An 18,585-nucleotide genomic window follows, 5' to 3' on the forward strand; every position below is an offset into this window, starting at 1 on the left:
AGACACCACAACTACTTTCTAAGGGCCCTGCTAACCAAACTGGAGAGAATCTGAGCATCAAAATAATGACAGAAATGGCAAAAAAAAAAAAATCGGGATAAAATTAGGAGCCATGAATCCATAAGAAATAAATAAAATAAATAAGAAAATAGTCATCCAGGAGATACTGATTTAAAAAAAAATATATAATTAAATAGCAGAAAGATCAGTAGAGGGAAGGAAAAAAGGGAGGAAGGAAGAAGGAAATACACAAAGTACTGGGGATGAGTAAAAACCAATTATATTCCATGCTTTTATAATTATGTCAAAATAAACCCTAACAAGTCAATAAATAGGGGTAGGGTTGTGGCTCAGTGGTAGAGGGCTTGCCTAGCATGTGTGAGGCACTGGATTCAATTCTCAGCACCACATATAAATAAATAAAGTCCACTGGCTTATAAATAAATAAACTCTAAAAAGTCAATAAAAATTTTTTAAATAATTAAAAATAAGAAAAAAAAGAAAATAGTAAGTTTGGTAGAAAATATTATACTCACAATTTTAATTACCTGTCTTTAAAATAACATATTAAATCCAACGGGAAAAAATGAAACTTCAAGTGGGAAAAAATCTAACAAGATACCAACTGAAGCAAGAGATCAAACTTATCATCCAAAACGAGACAAATAAAAACTATGTGCCACTTGACAGAATGAAATAAAGACCTTAAAAAAGCATCACTTCTGTGATATTTTCCCCCAAGGTAGATGATGCCCTGAATGTAATATAGAAGGAATATCAGACAAATCCAAACTGGGGGACATTTTGCAAAATAACTGGCCTGTGCTCTAGAAAGTGTCAAGGTCATGAAAGTTCAGGAACAGTTAAGGAAGTGTTCAGGACTAAGTAGCCTGGAGACACAGGACAACTCTATGCACAGCATTATTCTAAACTGATCTTTTCACTTAAAGGACATTCCTGGGATGACTGGTGAAACCTGAATGGGGTCTGAAGCTTGGAGGCCTGTCAGGAATGGATCAATGGAGATCTCCTATTTTTTAAGAGCATGTTTTTCTTTGTAGGAATATAATAAAGAATTAGGGTTGATGAGTTTGGGGTTGGCAACTTACTTATTAGTAACTTAAGAGGAAAATTTTCTTTATACTATACTTCCTACATTTTTATAAGTTTGATAGTTTCACAACTTTTAAAAATATATGCTAAAAAAGAAGAATGCATTCACTCTAGAAACCAATAGAGTGTAGGGAGATGAGAAGTCATCTAAAATAAGCATGTCAGAAAATACGCCCATGTTCCAAATATTTCAAGTGAAAAAGTTTAGGTCTAAATGAACATTAAAAGCCTTCAAAGGAGCAGCTTTAATCTAAGACGCAAAAGGTAATTATGCCAAACAATAATTAAATATGCTTTAAAAGAGCAAAGCATATTAGTGGAAAGAATCCTTCACTCAGGCTCCAAATGAAACAGAAGCTTTTGTCTTTAGCAAGAGAATGAGCAAGATCTGCAAAAGGAAGATGGGGGGCTGACTCAGGCAAGAGAAAGAGGCTGTCACAAGGCCCTGCCTGCAACTCAAAGGCCTCAAAAGTGTCTCCACTAGAACATTCCCTTCATTGCACTGTGACATTCCCTTTTGCTAAATCACACCAAGCATCAAGGATTCCTTTTCTAGAGTTCAATACCTTTATCCATGAGGGACCTCTAATCACACATGTGGCAGAGTCTTAGTGCTGCCTTTGGAAGGGTTGCTCTGTAGGATGGCTTACAATTATGAATAATCAGAAAGCTTCACAGAATTTCTTCAATGAGGGAAAAATTCTAACATGATTTTAACTTTCATGTATTAAAGAATTCTATGTAGCCTATAAAAGCTGCCTTCATAAAACAAGTGTTATAAATACAGTCCCTAACCCTATGTGCCTTATCCAGTTTTACGCATTGATCACTTCTAACTTCAAGAGGAAAACAGATGTGTTCCTTCCCTTTGTCAGGTTCTGAATTCACAGTGCCACCAGTTCACAAAAAAAGTGGCAGAATGCCATAAGGGAGATCAATTAGGTTCAAAGATGAACCATTTATATAAGCTAGAACAAATGACTTAAAAATATGCCCTGGAGACTATTTATTACAGTAGCATATTCATTAAGTGCACACGAATGCTTCAATTATTACAATGCCCCCACAAGAAGTTCATTATTTAGAAAGTATTCCCTGTTTATCCTCCCATGACAGCTTCATGGACTAGTGAACATGGAATTCTTTAGGTTCAAAGTAGCCAAGTGCCTAAATATTTAATTGTTTATTTAATAATAGGGCCATCTATATTACTAGAAATTGAGTGAAGTGAAATGGATTTGGTTTTCTTTTCTGGTTTTCCTTTTTCCTTAAATTTACTTTTAAGAAATTTACTCTAAATTTACTTTTAGGAAAGCAACTGCCTTAGTGGAAGAAAACATACCTCTCACAAAGCTTAGAAAATGCAGGCATTAGTTCCACTGGCATATAATTATTTTGTAAGAACAGTACCTCTGCTGTTACACCTAGGAAGTAAGCTGGCTACCAGAACAAAAGACTCTAGGATAATATTCAAAGATCAGTCCATCTCTGAAGCTTTTAGAATCATGTAATGAGCCACATCCCCCAGCACTAACCACTCTCTGAAAGTAAGTTAAGCACTTCTGGAAGCTGTGCTAATTCTTCTTCAGGACGTTTAGCTAATTAATTCTTCAGAGTTCTAGTAAATTATTACCTCAGTGTACAAAATAATAGGTTCTTTTGGCTTGATTGGCCTGAACAGATATACTTTAACTTAAGTAGAAGATATAAAAAATTAGGTAACTGAATTTTTTTGGAAAACAAGAGCCACGAGATATGCTAAGAAAAAAAAATAGAGTAGAGAAAAATATATAAAATAAGAAAAGTAGAGAATATAATGAGGTTTTGAAGGAGCCAGTCTGAAGAAAGACCCTTAGAGCAGAAAAGTGTTTCTTCAAAAGTAAGTTCTACATTGCATATTCTGGAAGACTGGAGGAGAGCAAAGGAGGCTAGGTAGCATGTAAGGAAACACTGTAGCTTTCCAGAAACTCAGATGCTACTGGCAACTTCTGGCCAGGAGAGAAGATAAGAACACAGTAAAAGAAACCATGTACAATAAGTCAAAATGATATTCTAGACTGAATCCTGGAACAGAAAGCAGGTATCAGTTGAAAAACTGGTGACATCTGAATAAAGTCTGCAATTTAGTGAAGAGTGATACACTGATATTAATTCTTAGTTCTGACAAAAATTCCAGGGTCATATAAGTTGTTAAATGTAGGGAGAAACTAGCTGAGGAGTACACAGTAATTACCGCTGAACTATCTTTGCAACTTTTCTGTAAATCTAAAATTATTCCAAAACAAAACACTTATTTAAAAAAGATAAATCAAACAACAGATTTTCCAACAATATACTCAATTCCAGAAAATAAAGTTTTTAGTGTTCAGGAGTCTCTAAATTTACTTTTAAGAGTATTTGTCTGATTGTAACATGATTACAAACTAATTGCAAAAAAAAAAAAAAACCCTCAGGAAATATACTTTTTTTCTCACTACTTAAAATAGCTATTGTTAACATCTTTTTCATTTCTCCTATGAATATGTGTTAATTTTGGCCATCATTCTGACTAATATCATGGGAATTTTTCTGCTCAATATTTTATTATAATCTTTTCCTCTCATGTAATTTAAATTTCTTCAAAGGCATTTAGATGACATATTTTTCTATATAAAATTGTGCCACAGTGTTTTACCTATATTCTAAATATATTTAACTTTTAGATTATTTACAACTTTTCACCATTTATAAATAGTGCCAATATACTTATTTTTTTAATTATTGTAAATCTCGAAGGTCTAAAATATTATCACTACTTTTGAATTTGTATTTTTTTACATTTCAGTGAAACTGAGTACTTTGCCTGGTTTTGATTAAGATCTTGGTGAATCTGATTACCTTATCTGATTCCGTTAATCTATTATGGACCAATCTCCAATAAAAGAACAGGAAAAAGTAGCTTCTACTAAAATGAAACACTAAGATAAACATATGTCAGGATAGAGTGAAATTATGAATATTAAAGACTCTTCGTTTGGTAACTGAACATTATTGACCTAAGTCTGATCTTTTTTTTCTACAGTGAATGCTTCAACCACAAAATAAAAGAACCTAAAACAACTTACAATAATGTTAAAATACAGATGCATGGGAGACAACAACATCGTAAATTACTACCTTTTTCTGAGAAGAAAAAAAAATATTTTAAAAAGCCCCTACCATTAGGGCAAGGTGCAGTCCAAATTTATTTCTAAAATTCCAGTGTTGCATAACTGAACTATATTTCAAAAGAGCTAAACATCAAGTTACATAATTATCAAACTACCGCATCCTATTTTGCTTTTTCAGCAAAGAACATGACAGGCCTGCGGTGACAGCCAGAGAAGACAAGAAATTTAAAATAGCATACAGTGTTTGGTTGTAATAGGAAACAACTTTATTTTAAGTATCATTTAGGTGGTAGGTCATAAATTCTTAATATGTTCTAGGGATAAGAAATATAAGGTGGTCTTTTAAAATATAAATTACTGTTTGTCATTTTTCAAAGTACTTTCAGATGTTTTCAATATTTAATAACAAATAAAATGGAAGGCTTATTACTCAACAAATGTTTAAGGTACTTCTAAAAGTTTATTAGAGGAGCATTATAAAATTTATCTTTCTCCTTCCCACTGAGAATAGCACAAATATTGCTGGACATTCAACTACATTTACAGAAAATTTAATATCAATTCTCTGCTTATATGCAAAAAATTACAAAATAATGTGGAATATATATTCCAGTGAAGTAGCATCTTCATTTATTGATTTAAAGTTTCAGAGAATCTGTCAAATGCTAAAAGGCTATTGTCTGAAACCCATTGATATATTAATAACTATAATGAGGAATATTCATTTTAGAGTAAAAGTACATCTCCTCTAAAGCATGGCTTTCATCAAAGAGTACAAATGTAATCATTTTAAGAGGAAACCAAGTTGAGGAAACCTTCAGCCAAGAGTTGCTAATAAACTAAGTAGCATCTCTTATTTTCTTGTTCAGAGAGAGTTTACAAACTAGAAATTTTCTTCAAAGTTTTTTTAAAGCTAAGTAAATGAGATACCACTAATTCCCCTTGCTTGAGGGCTGAGGAAGACAGGCTTTTGCTTCACTGCTACAAGGAACAGAATTTGGTCTTATTGTTTTGGAAGACTTTCAGTGATATTTACCAAAGTTTTAAACTTATCCTTCAACTAAAGAATCCCTCTTTTTGAAATTTCGCTCAATGAAATAAGAATGTACATTTAATTTGAGTATATCTTGGTCCTTGTGATATTATTTATATGTGGTGAAAAGTTGGAAATAATATATACTCTCTTCATGTATATATTTGAAAATCACAAATGGCATTGATGAATTCTGCAGAACAATACGTGACATGTTGTAATAAATGGGATAAAGACTATTATATATATAAATTAATAAGACTAAAATAACTAAAGCAACCTAATAAAAATTTCATTGTGCACTAAAACTATAACCAATGGTGATAATTACCATGATTCAAAAGGGTTGTGCCGTTCCCCCGCTTCTCCTCTTCAACTTGCTCCTGGAAAACAGAAAACATGGGTTAGATCATATTTCTAGATAACTGCTTGAAACTAATGATTCTGTTTTCAGGAAGCAAAGCCATGAAGATCGCTGTTAGTGAGGGGACAATACACAGTAGCCAGTACTTTCTGGGTGCAGGGTCGTATGCAACAATCAACATGGTCATGGGAGGAATCCTTTACTACTGTCTTAATTGTTTATTGGCTAAAATACAAGAGAAAGTTTACCTCAACAGCAGCTAATATGGAAGTGAACATAGATGTCCTCACAAACTGGGTCCCTGGACCTGACAGCCACACTGGAGGTAAATGACAGAAGAGGCTTGTTCTCAGCCCAAGTCAAGCTCTCCATCCTTCTTTGCTTTTACCCTATCAGAGCCTACTGTAATTTAGTGCTCTGTTATGATTATAATATCTATGACAATGTCCTTTGCAGAAAGGAAAAGTGACTTCAAAGTTTCCTGCAAATAAGGCACAGTTCAGGTATGGCAAACAGGATAAGCATAAGCAATAAGCATGTCATAGAACCCATCTCTAGGTCAAGTGCCCCATCAGGCAGAACACACTGACCACAGCTCCTGAAGCCTATTTTTCTAATTTATTTTACTAATGTATTTCGTTTTTCGAGTTCATGTGGTTCAAGATATAGTTATAAATAGGTAAACAGATAATATTATACATACAGAAGATATAGTGAAAATGTTCCCCCCGCCCTCCCACATCTGACCAATTCTTAATATTCCTACTCTCATAATCATTGTGATTGGTTTATAATATATCATTGGTAAGTTTTCTTCATAAAAATACAATGAAACATAAATATATATCCTCATTTTCTTGCCATAATACACAAAAGATAACATTTCATAGTATTGTTTTCTACCTATCTTTTTACTTAAAATATCTGAGTGATATTTCCCTCCCATGCACACTTATAAAGGGTGTTTTCATTCTTGTCTAATACCTGCATGGTATAAATAGATATGTCAGGGTTTACTTTAGATGTAACAAGTTTAGGGTATAACCAGTCATTTTTTTTTCTTTTTCAATTATACACTATTGCGGTGGAAAATCTGAATATGTGCAGTTTTGTGTACATGCCAGGTTATCTGTAGAGTGACTGCAGAGTGGCACTGCCATGTCAAAGGAGACACACATCTCTATGTTGCTAGACACTATCAAGTGAAACCACACCTCGGAAGCTCCACTTCATGGGTGACAAGCTTGATCGGTGTCTATTTCCCCACAGTCATGTAAATAGGGTGTGTTATCAAAGTCTGGGATTTTTTAACAAGATGACAGGTGAAAACTGAAATTTCATTATAGCTGTCATTTGCATTTGCTTCATTATGCAGAGGTTGAAGATCACATTATATATTTAAAAGCATTTGTATTTCCCTTTCTATACAATATCTCTTTTTATCATTGTTCTATGTTTCTGTTAAAATGATTACCCAACTTCTGGTCTTGATAAATCAGAAAGATGAGTCCTTTGTCTATGATATGATATAAATTACTTATTTTCCTAGTATGTAAGTTCTTTTTTTCATTTTCCTTGTGGTATTTTTTAATATCAATGCAGAATGTTTGTTGTTTGTTTTAAGAAATTATCAAACTTTTCTTTCATGGCTTGTAGATTTGAGTAAAAGTAAAACAAGCCTTTCCACGCTGAGATTATAAAATCTTTCCCCTTTTGTTTATGACCACTACACTGTGGTTCATGTCTTATAGTTAAATCTTTGATAGGTAGAGTCAGGATATGAAGTAAAGACAACAGACTTTAGCATAGATAGCTCCCCACTTGACCCAACACCACTTACTTAATATCTTCCTTCTGCCATAAGTCTAAGATCTGTGCATTTCACACTGAACTCCCAAGTACATTCAATGCTATTTCTGGCTTTCTGACCTGTTTCTTCAGACTGTCAGTCAATTCATGTTCCAATACAATAGTATTTTAATTGCCAAAGCCTTATATTTTCATATGCTTCTTAGGCTACCTAGTACTTTGTACAGAATAAGAGAGTTCTTTTTTCTGTACAAATTTTTGGGTCTGACAGCCAAAGGTTCAAATACCAACTCCACCCGTTACTAGCTGTATGATGTTGAGCAAAACATTTATTTAGCCTCCATAGTTTCCTAATCTGTGATTTGGAGATTAATAACATCTCCTTTACAAGACTGTTTAAGGATTAGCGACCCAAGTAAAGTCCTTCTAACAATACATGGACATGGCAGACTCTCAATTAATGGTAACCATCACAGTTATTTTACCAGTTTTCAAATTGCAAAGAATGTATCAGGGACTTCATAAAAACTAAACCAGCTTAGCCTGGATACTTTTGTTTACCACCTAAAAAAGCACAGCACAAATTATAAAATCTCTCATGAAAGAAGCATTCTGAGGGGGAAGTAAGCAAGATCTTGAAATCCTAATTGAATCAATTACTCATTTCAAAAAATATTTCTGGGAAATTACTGTATGCCAAGAACTGCAGTGGTCTTTGAAAGTGTGAATAAACCACAATGTCCAGTGTTGATCAGGGTCTCCCTGTATTGAATGACTGGCAACAGAGTGATAGAATGTGCTTATCTGGCTGCCCCTCCTCCCTAGACAGTCATGTCACTGTACTCTCCCATCCTCCCTGCACACCCTAGGCCCTCCTTTGAGTGCCCTACTTGTGTCTTTCCATGCCATGTGCAGCCTTCACTGCCACCTCCCTGAAGTCCCTATCCACCACTGCCTACCTCATTCTACAAACTCCACACCAGCTGGGCCACTCTCAGACTCACCAACACAACCATCAGTGAATTTCTATTTTCTTCCATCAAATTCCTGTGATACAAGTCCACTATGCTATTAGAGGGTCTCTGAGAACTGTGGTAGCCTCTAGAATATGACAGACAGTGGCCTCTGCTTAACATTTAGAAAGGAAACAGGGATCTGAGTACTAGAGTCACAAGAAACAGAATTGGCCAACAAGCACAGGAGCCTAGATGTGGATACTGAGCCCCAAACTGGAAGTCAGCCCCACTACCACTGATTTCACCCTCAGACTCTGAGCAAGATAAGCTATGCCTGGACTTCCCAGAAACTGGAATAAAATAAATGAGTGTTTCAAGCTGCTAAGTTTATGTCAATTCATTATTCAACAATAGAAAATTCAAACTCTCCTACTTAATATTTAGGATTCCACCCAGCAAGCTTTATGTGATCCTCCCTCCTCCCCGTCTGCCCAGAGTAAACTGGGAACATGTGGAAGCATAGAAATACCTTATAGAAATCTATTGTTGGGCCTACCACACTGCACTATAATCATTAGTTTTATTCATTTCTCCCATTTGGTGAGTAGGCAGTATGTCTTAAATATCTTTCATCCCTTAAACAGAGCTTGACACCTAGTGTAGTTCAGCAATATTTGCTAAATGAAAGCACAAAGGCAATATTCGAGAACAGTACTTTTCTGCCTGACAGATTTCAAAACCAAAGTTAATGATGGGTACCTCTATGCAATTATTAAAGCAGGCCTCTCACATTCTAACATGCACGTGAATCACCTGTAGATCCTGTAAAATGCAGATCTTGACTAGTAGGTCTTAGATTATGGATTTCCACAAGCTCCCTGCAGATGTCGTTGACACATATCAGTGGCAAGCCTTTCTGCTTTCTTCCAGGACAGAGTGGGAGTGAGGATGGTAGTCACTCAATCACATCTACCCTTATTCTGCTGTGTGGGATGAACTCTTGAATCAGGGCTAATTTTCTATGGTAGCTATTTACATCAAATTCATCCATCTTTATTCAGTCAATACATGGGAAATCCACATAATTCAAAACAATGAAACTCTCTACAACAAAACTTAAACGGTAACAAGAAACAGCATTCAAGAGTTGATTATGCTCACATAACAGCCACTGAAGCACTTTTATAATCACTGTTTCATTGAAAAATAAAAAGAAATATGTAATATGCTATCTGTCACTCAGCTAATGAATTATGATACTTGATTCATACTTCCTTATTTGCTATTGAAATTCTGACTAGAAAGTGGAAAAAAAACCACTCCCCACCAAAATAACTTTTCCCTTTACTTCAGATTTAAATTACCCAGGTTTCCTGTGTCTGTATGTTCATTAGGTGGATCAATGTTATGGATATGCAGACACACACATATACATACAAAAGATTATAATTCTGAATAACTATATAAGTATATATTTCTCTTATAATACATTGACTTCATTGGGGATGGGTAATGAATATTTAACCAAGGGGTATTCTACCACTGAGCTATGCCCCCAGGCTTTTTAAATTTTTATTTTGAGATAGGTCTTGCTAAGTTGCCCAGCCTGGCCTGGAACTTGTAGTCCTCCTGCTTCAGCTTCTGGAGTAGCTAGGATTACAGGTGTATGCCACTTCATACAGCTTTACGCTTTAAACAATTTTTCAAACAGAAAACTATTTAATATCACATGAAATAGTAGGAAAAATGTTGAATTTTGTGCCAGGACGAATCCTGATGTAAAATCCTAGCACCACCAATAAAGAGCTATTTAAGTCTGAACATATGATACAAAGCTCTGAACCTAATTTTTCTGATTTGTTAAAACAAAGACATTGGATTAAATGTTCTCCAAAGTTCCTACTAGCATTATATGCTTCTGTCTGAACTAATTAATTTTTTCATAAAGGTTAATATATCTATAATGCTACTAATTAATAAAGAATGAATTTTCAAAAACAGAAGGAAAAAATGATCATTTTACTTTATTTTCCCAGACAGAAGACATAAGGAAATCAATATGAATTGAGAAAAATAAAACCACCATTGTGATTTCCCAGGTTTCAAACCTTAGTTTCAAAACCTGAAAATAAAGCTTTAGGAAAGAAAATAAGAATGTTCTCAGAAGGGGGTGATAATGGTTGAAGGTACATAAAATAAGTCTTTGCAATTGTGCACTCCCACTCATCAACTTCAAACCTGACCCACAGGAAGAAAGGATCAGAGGTAGGAAAACCACCAAAAAGGCTGGACATGCTGTCCCTCCTAATTAGTCCAATGTCTTTATTTTAACTTAGCATATTCACTGTCACATAGGAGTCCCTGGAGCTTTAGAGGATCCGTGAGAACCCTTCTGTCCCTACCCCAGAAGAACCTGAAAACTGCCCCAAAGGTGACACATACCAGTTTCATAAACTAGGAAATGCCAGAATCCTATTTAATAGCTTAAGTAACACACTACTATTTCAATTTAACCTGTTGCTTTGTGGGTTTTTTTTAAGTTTTTTGGCTCTAATCCAATATCCAATGTGAAACATGATAAATGAAATTAGCCTTTCAGATAAAAATGTAGGAATTTATGAGATTTTTTTTCCCATTGCTCTAGTGGAATAGTCAGAGAAGAAAATGCTTCCATTTTGTCCAAATATTTGATAATATACCTATATCTCTGAATGAAATCTCCCTTAGTATTTGCTAAGGCACATACAATGCTAAAGTAGCCTTATAAATATCACCTTCCAGTGGTTCCTCTGATTATAAAAGAATTCTATGGGCTGTTGCAAAATTACATCAGTCTCATGTATAGAAACAATATGATGAAAATGTTAAGTACTGCTGAAAAATAAGAAATGAAAACAATGCTATCCTAAAAATTTTATCAATATCTTATTTTAAAATGTTATGAAAGAGATTTTATTACACTCTATCAAAACTATGGTCAACCATGATTACCTGCTGTCTTTTATCAATACCAATTGTACTTGGTATGGTATTGTACCATACCAAGTACAATTCTCTCTGCTCTGCCACCAACACCCACTAAGTATGCACCCAGATCTATGCCAGTCATCTTACAATCTCATTACTCACCAAACTTTAAACTTACTGAAATAGAAAGACCCTTAAAAATCTTCTGCAAATAAAGTGGGGCCCTGTGGTAAAGGGATTGTCCTTGGTTGCAAAGCAAATAAGCAACAGAGACTAAGATAAACTCCATGCTTCTAAGCCCCATCCTATGCTCATTCTACAACACTGCCAATAGCAACATCTGCTGCAGTCAGACAAGGCATTAAAATCTTGCCATAGTCACACGCCATAGTCACTTCCAACCTCACATCTTTGCTCATGCTGTCTCTTTGGCCCGGAACCTCCCTGCTCTGACCCCCTCAACTTTCTTATCTCTCAAAGTTAGGAAGCACCTAGAAGTTACTAGGTAAATGCAATTGCCAGGATGGATTTAAAGCCAGAGGAAGAATGTATTACATATGGACATCCAAGGTACTATACATACTTCAAGATCAGACCAAGGCCACAGTGACCTATCTTTTTCTGAAAGGTAACCATACCTTAGAGCACTAATGTGCTCCATAATTGTTTAGTCACACTGTATTTGTCTACAGAAGTTAGCTCTCTTTTATTTAGCAAGATATTAAAATTCTTTAGAGAAAAAAAATCTCATATCTCTATCTTCCAAAATTTATAACTCAATATTTAAACATTGATTTGCTGATTTTAGAAGGTTCAGAGAGAGAATGAGAACTAACATTTCTTTAATGTAAGATATTGCATACACACAATAGGAAGCCATATATTTTGTTCTTGTACAGTTAAATAAAACATCCTTTTTATTTGTTAAACTTGCACTTTTATGAAGGAAATTTGAAATTTTAAAGCCTACATAATGTTTGGGGGGTTTGTGCCCAGAACACCCACATACACACTAAACATCTATAAAATTACTATAAAAAATGTTGTTTCCCCAATTACTATCTGCCTACACTATGCTAGTCAATTCTAATGGAGGTGGGTGGAAAAAGCTAGGAAAGGGCACTCAAAATGACACTGATCTTTGTGCTGGATGCTGCACAAAGGCATAATATGTCAAGGAGTTTCAAAGAATACCTTCTTCAAGGGTATTCTTTCCTGCCATAGGACAGCATCAAGGAGACCAGTTCCAGAAACAAAAGTTCACGTGCACAGAAGAAATGAGTGAGCAAAGATATGAGACAAGTAATAAAACCCAGGGAAAAGCAGCACTCTGGCAGATACTGTTAGGGAAAAGATAAACTAAAAAGATAAACCTCTCTGCAGGATGATCTTGAATGGTTAATCCATATTTTCAATTTTAAATCCACTGATAAGGTTTTATCTGTGAATCAACTGCAAAGGTATTCCCAGATCAAAAAGACATATGAATATGAAAACTAGTTGTAATGTGGTGTTTAACCACAAAAATAAAAATAATCCAAATCATCATAGTAAGGAACTATTTAAAAATTATGGTATATTCACAGAATGAACACTGTGTACCATCAAAACTAATAAGAAGGTACACATCTCCAAGATACATGTAATAATAGCAAAAAAGGCAATACAGAACAATGTGTAGAATATGAGCCCACTTGGGATATGCATTATGTGATGTGTATGTTTATGTGCATAGCAGGTGTGGGTTTTTAACTTTCTCTTTTGTTTTTGTGTGCTATAGATATAAAATAAATGATCAACAGTGGTCCTGTGGTCCTACTTTCACAAAAATCCTTGGCAGGTCAGTACACATTTGATTGGGTATGGTGGAGAATTTACATCTCATTTCAATACCTGACTGTACTATTTGATTTTTTTTAACCAAATGATTTTTTGTTTGTTTTTGTTTTGTTTTGTTTTGGTTTGGTTTGGTTTTTGGTACTAGGTATTAAACTGAGGGGTGCTTAACCATTGAACCACATCCCTATCTCTTTTTATTTTTTAATTTTGAGGCAGGGTCTCCTGAGGTTGTTTACAGTCTCACTAAGTTGTTTAGGCTGGCTTCAAACCTACAACCCCCCTGCTTCAGCCTCCCAAGCCACTGGGATTACAGGCACGTGACACTGCACTGGCATATAACTGTACTTTGAAGAGTATAAATAAATATTTTTAAAATTCTATACAGAGATACTTAGAAAATATTAATCCAGGAAAACATTCACTGACAGATACTATTAGCATCTTGAAATTATTGGATATTGAAAAAATTAAATTACTGTCTCAGAAGCAGATGTTTAGGAATGTCCAACTGTGCATTTGCTTGATGCTTTATACATTTAATCTGCCAGTGGGCTTTTACTTGGTTGAAAGGAAATGTTACTTATAAAATCCGAAGTGAACACAAAAGCAAAGGATTTTATTTATATTTTAAGGAACCTAGAAATATCCAAGCATGACTGGCTCCTCTCTCCATAGTGAATATAGATAGGCCCTGATGTGAGCTAGCTCTACTGTTGAATTCAACTGATGAAAACGGGTACTGTAACTAGCAATGAGCCTCAAAGTGACTGTGCAATGTGAAACTCATTTTCAATGTTCACCTTTTAATTATCCCATGAGAATATCTGTTAAAATAACAATGTGATCCAAACACCTTAAAATTTAAATTGTAATATGGTCTTTTGAAAAATAATTTTCATGCTATTAATCCAAGAAATCCATTTGCCTAAAAATCCCATTAGACACCAAGAACATTACTTAACAGATACTATCAGAAATCCAGCTATTCAGGGCCCCACACTAAAGCACACTTGTCAGCACTTTTTAAATTCAAAAAATGGGAAAATCCCACTTTAGGGCAGGAATAATGGTAAATATATCAGGATTAAGTTAGAAACTGAGTTGGAATTTAAGAGAAAATAGGGATTTGTACTAAAGCTAATAGACAGAAAGTTAATATCAAGGTTATAGAACAAGAATACTGAGAGAAAGTGATAATTTTAGCAGTTTAAAGACAAATGACACTGATTAAAACACCTAAATATTTTTGAAAGAGAGGCGGTGTCCTCAAATGTTAAACTAAAATAATATAAAAAAATGAAGGAGCCAGAATTGATAATTGTATTTCATCATTCAACCGTTAATCATCACACCCTGTTTTTTCAGTCCAGAAACTGGTTGATGACCTTTCATCATGAAATAGTTGCATGGTATAGTTCTGTTGCTCATGTCACTAAAAAGGTCAAAATAACAGCAATGTATTCACCAGTGGCATATGAATACCCATTTTTTTTCCTCCAGCATTGCAAGCACTGAGCGCAGAATTCTCAGTGAATGTGAACTGTCAGTCAATTTGTATGGTTTGTTTAGAGTGCTGCAGTACTAAAAGTGTTGTCACTCAACCAAATGAAGAGCCACAGGCTCAAGGAGAACATGTGGGCAAGTAAAGGTGCCTCGAGTAAGTCACATGATATAATAAGACTCACATCTTCCCACCACAGCTAAGCTGTACAGTTCCTCTGCTGATAATACATTAATATATGAAGCATTTCTTTATGATTATGGATAAATATAAAACTATTCTGCAGGCTTCAAGCTGAAAATGATTATGTTCACTGTAGAGCATGGAAATAGAACTTTGAGTGAAAAGGTTTTTTGGGGTTTTTTAAAAGCTTCACATAATGATTGCATCCCACTTCTTTTGGGCCAAAAAAGGCATACAATCTGCAATTATTATGCAATGAAATGTATTTCACTATAATACTCTTAGAAGATGCATGATGCATGATGCACGATGTACAATGCAGAGCTATACCCTAGGACAATAGTTCTAAAAAAACAGCAGGTATGGGCAGGGGATGTGGCTCCAGTGGTACCCTGCTCACCTGGCATGCATGCGGCCTGGGTTCGATCCTCAGCACCACATACAAACAAAGATGTTGTGTCCGCCAATAACTAAAAAAAAAAAAACATTAAAAAAATTCTCTCTCCGTATCTCTCTCTCTCTTAAAAAAAAAAAAAAAAAAAAAAAAACAGCAGGTACCAGAATCCAGAATCGCTCAATTGTTAAAATATAGATTGCTGGGCCTCACCCAGAGGATCTGAATCAGCAGTTCTGGATTAAGGCCAATGAATGTGCATTTCTAACAACCCCCAAGATATGCTGGTGCTGCTATGTGGGGACCACAGAAGTACGGAACACATCAACTCCTCATATTCTGCCTCTTCAGAGGGCACATGACACAGCAAACCAAAGGCACTGGAAAAAAAAAATGGCATCCTTACAAAGCATCAGAAAGGCAAAATGCTGAGTAGGTCTGGTCCAAGTGACCTCTTAAACAGCCAGTGTTCTCTGCAGTTCATCTGGAGCACTAACTCTCCTGGCATTGATCTAAAGATGCAACCACCGAGGGAGCTGGGCTCTATCCTGATCATCCTACCTCATGGCAAGGCTGATCCCAAGGAAACAGCTCTTAAGCTTGTTACCAAATTATAATTAACATCTTGAAACTAAGCTCACACCAAACCAGTACTTATGTCTAGGGTTCATCCAACCACACCAAACCTGGCACTGAATCACAAAATGTTCTCCTTTACGTCACTTCACCAAGCATAATGTCTAAATATACAACCACAGACCACATGAAGACCCCAAACCCAAATAAATGATGAGAGCCCATGAAGAAACACAACTGAGGATGCTGTTAATTGTCTACTATCCCAAAAATAGCCACTAGAGATGCCTCTGGGCCATACTGCCAACTTTTAAATTCCCAGAAACAGATAAAGATGTCTCAAGGAAGGGAAGGGAACCAGATACATGATTAACACTATACCTTCTAGGTGTCTATAAGCTGCTGTGAAGGGTTTTTTAGGTGTGATTAGCATCTAATTAAGTAGACTTTGAGAAAAGCAAACAACCCTCCATAGTGTGGGTCAGCCTCATTCAACCAGTGGAAAGCCATAAGAAAAAACATTGAGGCCCTAGAGAAAGAAAAAAACTCTACCCCAAGACTGATATGGGACTCAAGTCCACAATGCCTCCTCTTCTCTGAGCCTCCAGCCTGCCCTGCAGATTTTGTTGGCCCCCAAAACTGCATGAGCCAATTCCTTAAAATAATTCTACATACAGGTGATAGATGACAGACAGACAGATATTCTATTAGTTCTATTTCATTAAAGAACCCTAATAAAACCACCTACAGTTAATAGTCTCCATTCCCCTATTTGATAATGATTAGCATCTAATTAAGTAGACTTTGAGAAAAGCAAACAACCCTCCATAGTGTGGGTCAGCCTCATTCAACCAGTGGAAAGCCATAAGAAAAAACATTGAGGCCCTAGAGAAAGAAAAAAACTCTACCCCAAGACTGATATGGGACTCAAGTCCACAATGCCTCCTCTTCTCTGAGCCTCCAGCCTGCCCTGCAGATTTTGTTGGCCCCCAAAACTGCATGAGCCAATTCCTTAAAATAATTCTACATACAGGTGATAGATGACAGACAGACAGATATTCTATTAGTTCTATTTCATTAAAGAACCCTAATAAAACCACCTACAGTTAATAGTCTCCATTCCCCTATTTGATAATGATCTTCTTTCACCTTTAAAATTAAGATTACCTTTTTAAATGTACCAAACTTTAATGATACTATAGAGTTACGTGAAAACTCAACTGCAGCAAGTAGTTTTAAATGACTGAAAATACTGCTCAATTATGGTTATATGAGCTGCACCATTCCACAGCGCTTTTCAACAGTGACTGCAGACTGTGAGGAAAGGCCAGGAGACAACATCTCACCAAGCATTCATCCTGATCCAAGTGCTCTTTGGAATCCATGCCAAGCTTTCTCTTCCTGTTGGGCTGTTTCATTGCCACTTCAGCACTTCTTAGCAGCGTTCTTCTACAAAAGAAGGCCACATGAAAAGTTAGGGGAATACCGCCCCTTCAGAATTACAAAGCAAATAAAAAAAATATGCCACTATAGTTCTGATGTGGTGTGAATATCCCCAAGGGTTCATGTGTTAAAGCTTGGTCCCCAGTGTGGCAATGTTGAGAGGTGATAGGACCTTCAAAAGGGAGATCTAGTGGAGTCACTGCCTTTGAAAAGGATCAACATATTTCTCCTGCGACCCCAGTTAGTTCCCGACAGAGTACTTACTTTATACATATAAAACCAAGCTGGGTGGAGATGCACACCTGTAATCTGAGCAATTTAGGAGGCTTGGGGTAATGGGATCACAAGTTTAAGGCCAGCTTCAGCAATTGAATTAAATCCTAAGCAACTTAGCAAGATCCTGTCTTAAAATTTTATAAAATGTGGCTCTGTGGTTAAGCACCACTGGATTCAATTCCCAGTACAAAAAAAAGAAAAAGAAAAGAAAACAAGCCTGGCCATTCCAGCTTCTGGACTTAAGTCTCTTCCCTCACATGTGTATTCCCACAATTGTGATTCCATCTGCCATGAGGTCTTCAACAGAACCAAGGTAATGCAGTCATCATGCCCTTGAACCTCCAAAACTATGAGCTAAATAAACCTCTTTTAAAAAATAAATACACTTTTTCAGGTATTTTGTTATAGTAACAAAAACTGACTAATACACATATTTCCAATTATACTTCTTATAATTGGTTATTATAAGTAACCTGATTATGAGCTGACAAAAATTTCATTATTTGTTTTATAATAATAAAATCATGTGACAGAGATGGGTTTCCTATCTCATCTAGAATAAATATAACAAAGAAACTAGATATTAATGCCTTGGGTTTTATCTGTGATAAGAGTTTTGGAGGGGGGTCATATTGGGGTTTTTGGTTTGTTTGTTTTCCTGATGATCAGTAAGGATTCACTGCAATCTGTAGAGTCTCTGTACTCACATAGTCTGTTCTTCAGGAATGGCAAGACGTCTTAGTCATGCAAAGCATAGCACAGCAATCTGAAACAGATAAAATAAGATAAAAAAGTTACCAATTTGATTTATAATGACTGCTCTTCACAATATTACTAAAGAGTTGTCCAAGTTCTTTGAATAGTTATTGGAATAAGATTTTTATAAAGCAGGCTGACCATTTTGGAGAACCAATGAGTAGTACTATGAGTACTGACATTTAAAACCCATTCATTTTGAATGATTCTAACAATGTGTGTGTAT

At 35.6% G+C, this 18,585-nt stretch overlaps 1 long non-coding RNA gene across 3 annotated transcripts in view; it reads right to left on the reverse strand.

Moving 5' to 3' along the window:
• The window catches only part of LOC144368985 (uncharacterized), a 143,199-nt gene that overhangs the window by 24,165 nt on the left and 100,449 nt on the right, over positions 1-18,585 (reverse strand). For all 3 annotated transcript variants that reach the window (XR_013428399.1, XR_013428398.1, XR_013428397.1), the window contains exons 3-5: positions 18,311-18,369; positions 17,231-17,333; positions 5,627-5,678 (exon numbers count right to left, since the gene is read on the reverse strand). This is a non-coding gene — a long non-coding RNA (uncharacterized LOC144368985). The remainder of the gene's footprint in view (positions 1-5,626; positions 5,679-17,230; positions 17,334-18,310; positions 18,370-18,585) is intronic.

Source organism: Ictidomys tridecemlineatus, chromosome 12 (genome assembly GCF_052094955.1).
Source record: "Ictidomys tridecemlineatus isolate mIctTri1 chromosome 12, mIctTri1.hap1, whole genome shotgun sequence".
Lineage (NCBI taxonomy): Eukaryota > Metazoa > Chordata > Mammalia > Rodentia > Sciuridae > Ictidomys > Ictidomys tridecemlineatus.